Raw genomic sequence first — 6684 nt, 5'->3', positions numbered from 1 at the left:
TAGAAGCTGCTAGATCTTGTGTTATCCTGATTGTGCTTCCACAATACTCAAATTGTTTCTTTCTGGCTGCTTGCAGTATTTTCTCCTTGATCTGGGAGCTCTGGAATTTGACAACAATGTTCCTAGGAGTCTTCTTTTTGGGATCTTTTTCAGGAGGCAATCGGTGGATTCTTTCAATTTCTATTTTAACCTCTGCATCTAGAATATCAGGGCAGTTCTCCTTGATAATTTCTTGAAAGATGATATATAGGCTCTTTTTTAATCATGGCTTTCAGGTAGTCCAATAATTTTTAAATTATCTCTCTTGGCTCTTCCGGTAGGGCCCTCATGCTGCCGGGCGGATCTGTGGTGCCCGCGGAGTCGTTGTGGCTGCCGCGATGAAGCTCCAGGGCCATGAATGATCCATCACGCAGATCAAATACAACCACGAGGGAGACCTGCTCTTCACCGTGGCCAAAGACCCCATTGTCATTGTATGGTACTCAGTAAATGGAGAGAGGCTGGGCACCTACACTGGGCACATGGGAGCTGTGTGTTGTGTGGACGCTGATTGGGACACCAAACATGTCCTTACCGGCTCTGCCGACAACAGCTGCCGCCTCTGGGATTGTGAGACAGGGAAGCAGCTGGCCCTGCTGAAGACCAACTCGGCTGTCCGCACATGTGGATTTGATTTTGGAGGGCAACATCATCATGTTCTCCACAGACAAGCAGATGGGCTACCAGTGCTTTGTCAGTTTCTTTGATCTCCGGGACCCCAGCCAGATCGATAGCAATGAACCGTACATGAAGATCCCCTGTAATGCTGATGCTAAGATCACAAATGCAGTGTGGGGACCCTTGGGGGAGTGCATCATTGCTGGCCATGAAAATGGGGAGCTCAACCAGTACAGCGCCAAGTCTGGAGAAGTAATGGTGAATGTCAAGGAGCACTCCAGGCAGATCAACGACATTCAGACATCCCGAGACATGACAATGTTTGTCACTGCATCTAAGGACAATACAGCCAAGCTCTTTGACTCCACGACCCTTGAGCACCAAAAAACATTCAGAACGGAGCGACCCGTCAACTCAGCTGCTCTCTCCCCCATCTATGACCACGTAGTCCTGGGCGGTGGGCAGGAGGCCATGGATGTAACCACAACCTCCACCAGAATTGGCAAATTTGAGGCCAGGTTCTTCCATCTTGCCTTTGAAGAGGAGTTTGGAAGAGTCAAGGGCCACTTTGGCCCCATCAACAGTGTTGCTTTCCATCCCGATGGCAAGAGCTACAGCAGTGGCGGGGAAGATGGCTATGTCTGAATTCACTATTTTGATCCACAATACTTCGAGTTTGAGTTTGAGGCATGAGGAGTCAGAACTGGAGTCTCCTGAACCTCCCGCTCTCTCATTAATGAGTTGTGGACACTAAAAAATAAACCAAATGGAATATGAAAAAAAATATATCTCTCTTGGCTATATTTTCCAGGTCAGTGGTTTTTCCAATGAGATATTTCACATCGTCTTCCATTTTTTCCATTCCTTTGGTTCTGTTTTATAATGTCATGATTTCTCATAAAGTCACTAGCTTCCACTTGCTCCAATCTAATTTTTAAGGTAGTATTTTCTTCAGTGGTCTTTTGGACCTCCTTTTCCATTTGGCTAATTCTGCCTTTCAAGGCATTCTTGTCCTCATTGGCTTTTTGGAGCTCTTTTGACATTCGAGTTAGTCTATTTTTAAGATGTTATTTTCTTCAGTATTTTTTGGGTTTCCTTTAGCTAGTCATTGACTTGTTTTTCATGGTTTTCTCGCATCCTTCTCATTTCTCTTCCCAATTTTTCCTGTACTTCTCTAACTTGCTTTTCCAACTCCTTTTTGAGCTCTTCCATGGCCTGAGATCAGTTCATGTTTTTCTTGGAGGCTTTTGATGTAGGCTTTTTGACTTTGTTGACTTCTTCTGGCTGTATATTTTGGTCTTCTTTGTCACCAAAGAAAAATTCAAAAGTCTGGGACTGAATCTGAGTCCGTTTTCACTGCCTGGCAATGATCCCAGCCAACTTGCTTTACCCTTGAGTTTTTCATCAGGGTATGACTGCTTGTAGAGTATAGAGTACTTTGTCCCAAGCTTGAGGGCCTGTGCTGTTGTTTTCAGAGTTTTTTCTACACAGCAAGCTCTGCTCCACCAGTGCTCCTCCTTCCCCAAGAACCACCAACCTGGACTGAGACTCAGATATGAGCAGGCTGTGCACTCCTGCTCTGATCCACCACTTGATTCCTCCCAACAGGTGGGCTGGGGGCTGGAAGCAACTGCAGCTGTAGTTCTGTAGCTGCACCACCTCCACTGCTTCTGGGGTGGTGGCCGAACCATGAACTCCTTTCACTCTCTCCCCACCATTTTTTCCCACTAACCTTCTCTGTTTTCTTTGGTGTTTATGGGTTGAGAAGTCTGGTAACTGCCACAGCTCACTGATTCAGGGCACTAGGGCCTGTTCTGCCCAGCTGCTGGTCTGGTTGGTCTGGGCCCAGCCCATGCAGGGCTCTGCTCCTCTCTGCTCCCAGCTCTGTGCAATAGACCTTACCCAGCAACCATCCACCTGGGCTGGATCCCTGCTTCCCTCTGCTATTTTGTGGGTTCTGCAGTTCTAGAGTTCATTCAGAGCCATTTTTATAGGTGTTCGGAGGGTCCTGGGGGAGAGCTTTAGGCATGTCCCTGCTCTTTCCAGCTGCCATCTTGGCTCCTCCCCCCTCGATTTTCAAGCATTGTTGATGAAAAGACCAGAGCTGTATAGAAAATTTGACAGGCAGTGAGAAAATAAAACAATCACTCTTTACAGATAGCAAAGCGGAAGACTGAGACTCAATCATTTTTATGATAGACTGTACTAAAGTGCTAAAGTACATGAACGATTAGACTCCATCAACCCATGAGATGCATACATCCTTCATAATCACTATGTTAATCAATCATTGCCAGAGGTACAACAATATTTTCATAAGCGATTCCCTGGAAAGAAACAGGAGAAAGAAAAGCAGGAAAAGGAAAGAGCAGAAAGAAAGAAACCTATAGAAAAGGAGCACACTGTTCTTGCCCCAGCAGAAGCTGCACTGGCACAAACCCATTCTTGCTCTTGTACAGGCTGTGTCCAAGGCCCCTGTGCAGCCTCTTTCAGAAACTGCTACATGAACTGTCATGGAGGCACTAGTCATAGCCATTTGAGTGTCAGTTTCAGAGACTCACAAATCATGTAAATGTTTTTAATGTAAAAAGAAGGGTTATATTGCCCAATACTGTAAAAAGAAAAGGGATCTTATAAATTGTGGGAGGGGAGATAGCTAAAGAGATTTTCAGGGAAATTCAAATGCATGAAGGTATGGGGAGGAGGAGGAGTTGTGTATTTTGAAGAGGACGCTTTCGTTTTTTTTCCGGAATCTTATATCCTGGCCCCAGTAATCCCAGTCCATTCTTCTCCCCAAAATGGTAAACCCCATGCCACCCTTAAGGTTGGGGAAACATTCTATGATTGTTTACTACATACTGGAGCCTCTGATACACTTCAGAAAAGTAAGCCTGATATTCCAGCTTTGCTTTTGTTTGATCTTTAAATGTTGTTGAGGTTTCAAGGAATCTTCAGCATGTTCTCAAATTGTCCCCTCACATGATTTCCATGTGTCGCCTTTCTGTGGAACATCCCTTTCTTCTTATCCCTTGTAAACCTGTGGGAACAAGATCTCCTATGGAAACATAGGGCTACTATTTCCTGTTCCTCTAATGATGCTCTGTCCCTACTGCTATCTGAGGACTTCCTCTCCTTATTCTCAGCTCTTATTCAAAATGACCAAGAGTCAGTTAGAAACACTTTTAACACCCTCTCCTTTATTCCTGACTCCCTATGGGTTTCTTTATTTTCATTCATGGGTCTCCTAAAATCTACTGTTCCTGTTACTATTAGAACCAAAGGAGCCCCACTCCCCAATCTCCCAGTATTTTTTGTCCAAGGAAACCAGTGAAGGTGTCTCACTTCCTATTTATGTATTAAAAGATCAAGGTATTTTCATTCCTTGTAAATCCCCATGCAATATGTCAATTCTCCTCTTTAACAAACCTAAACCAGGTCCTGATGGCAAGCCTGTTTATCATTTTTTCAGGATTTGCATACAACTAATGTTTATGTCATACCTAGACATCTAGTGGTACTCAATCATGCTACTGTCATTTCCTCAATTCCTTGTGAGGGAACCTGTTTTACTGCAGTAGATCTTTGTTCAGCATTTTTTTTAGTCCCTATACACCCAGATTCCCAGCATCTATTTGCTTTTTCCTGGAAACATTCACAATGGACCTATCATCTGCCTCAAGGGTATAGAGAAAGCGCCACTTTATTTTCTCAAATTTTTCTTCAAGATTTAGCTTCTATTACTTTTAGAAGTGCTGCCTTAGTCCAGTACATAGATGATCTGCTTCTGGCTGCACGAGATGGTGTGATTTGCCAGTGAAATAGCCCTTCCCTATTGCTGGAGCTTCCCCAAAGAGACCATAAAGTCTCTAAATTGAAAGTCCAATGGTGCCTTCCACAAGTAGAATATTTTGGGTTTATTGTGTCTGCTGGGACTTGTTCTGTTTCTCTTAAATGTATTCAGGCTGTCCAGCAGCTCTCTCTACCCACCACTAAGTGGCAGCTGAGAGCCATCCTTAGAGCAGCTGGATACAGCACACAGTACATACCTTTATTCAGTGAGATTACCAAGTACCTTGTTTCTCTGACGAAAAACTCTATTCCAGAACTTTTACAGCTGGATCATCAACATCTCTTGGATCTGGAAAAGCTCAAAAAGGACCTGTTATTGCATATTCACAGGGAGTCTCAGATTAACAGTAAATCTTTCACTCTTATTGTACTCCATCAGAGATGTATCACTTCTTTTTTTTTAATTTATTTTTAGTTTACCACACACGGCTCTACGTAAATTTGAGTTCCAGATTTTCTCCCCTCCCTCCCCCCTCCCTCCCCAAGATGGCATGGAATCTCATTTAACTACCATGTATAACTTCACATTGAATTAATTTATACACTAGTCAAGTTGTGGAGAAGAATTATGACCAATGGCATGATTCATGAGAAAGAAGAAACAGAACCAAAAAAAACCCCAAAAACAAAAACAAAAGAGAAGCAAAAAAGGTGAGCATGTAGTGCGCCTCAATCTGTATTCAAACTTCACAGTTCTTTCTCTGGATGTAGATAGCATTCTCCATCGTGAGTCCCCTGGAGTTGTCCTTGCACCTTACGTTGCTGAGAAGAGTGAAGTATGTCAGGGTTGGTCCTCATGGAATCCATATATCTGTGGTTGTGTACAATGTTCTCCTGGCTCTGTTCCGCTCACTCAGCATTATGTCATGTAGGTTTTTCCAGGTTGTTACAAAGTCCGTATCATCCCCATTTCTTATGGCACAATAGTATTCCATTACCTTCATATACCACAGGTTGTTCAGCTATTCCCCCCCAATTGATGGGCATCCCTTTGATTTCCAATTCTTGGCTACCACAAAAAGAGCTGCTATAAATATCCTTCTACATATGGGTCCTTTTCCCGCTTGTGTGATTTCTTTGGGATACAACCCTAGAAGTGGTATTGCTGGGTCAAAGGGTATGAACATTTCTATAGCCCTTTGGGCATAGTTCCAAACTGCTCTCCAAAATGGCTGGATCAGCTCACAACTCCACCAGCAATGTAACAATGTTCCAATTTCCCCACATCCTTTCCAGCATTTATCATTTTCCTGTTTTGTTATTTTAGCCAATCTGGCAGGAGAGATGTGGTATCTAAGAGTTGTTTTGATTTGCATTTCTCTAATCAGTAGTGATCCAGAGTATTTTTTCATATGCCTATAGATAGCTTTAATTTCTTCCTCTGAGAACTGCCTGTTCATATCCTTTGACCATTTCTCAATTGGGGAATGGCTTGTATTCCTATATATTTGGCTCAGTTCCCTGTATATTTTAGAAATGAGGCCTTTATCAGAGATACTAGTTGCAAAGATTTTCTCCCAATTTTCTGCTTCCCTCCTAATTTTTGTTGCATTGGCTTTTTTTGTACAAAAACGTTTCAATTCGACATAATCAAAATTCTCCATTTTGCATTTTGTAATGCTCTCTATCTCTCATTGGGTCATGAATTCTTTACTTTTCCATAAATCTGATAAGTAAACTATTCCTTGCTTTCCCAAATTACTTATAGTATCAGCTTTTACTCCTAAATCATGAACTAGATGCATTCCCAATAAGATCGGGGTGAAACAAGGATGTCCATTATCACCCCTATTATTCAATTTGGTACTAGAAACGTTAGCTGTAGCAATAAGAGAAGAAAAAGAAATTGAAGGAATTAGAATAGGAAAAGAAGAAACTAAATCATCACTTTTTGCAGATGATATGATGATTTATTTAGAGAATCCTAGAGAATCAAGTAAAAAGCTACTTGAAATAATAAACAACTTTAGCAAAGTTGCAGGATATAAAATAAACCCACATAAATCCTCAGCATTCCTATACATTACTGACAAAGCCCAACAGCAAGAGATAGAAAGAGAAATTCCATTCAAAGTTACTGTAGGCACTATAAAATATTTGGAGTTTATCTGCCAAGACAAACCCAGGGCCTATATGAACATAACTATGACACACTTTTCACGCGAATAAAATCACATC

At 42.3% G+C, this 6684-nt stretch overlaps 1 pseudogene; it reads left to right on the top strand.

The window, feature by feature from the left end:
- The first annotated feature begins 377 nt into the window (after window positions 1–377).
- On the top strand, window positions 378–1429 carry LOC118857836 (annotated as a pseudogene).
- Window positions 1430–6684: the final 5255 nt, after the last annotated feature.

This window comes from Trichosurus vulpecula, chromosome 7 (genome assembly GCF_011100635.1).
Source record: "Trichosurus vulpecula isolate mTriVul1 chromosome 7, mTriVul1.pri, whole genome shotgun sequence".
Classification (NCBI taxonomy): Eukaryota; Metazoa; Chordata; class Mammalia; order Diprotodontia; family Phalangeridae; genus Trichosurus; species Trichosurus vulpecula.
The sequence above is the reverse complement of the archived record's forward strand: the minus strand, read 5'-3'. Positions and strand labels throughout refer to the sequence as shown.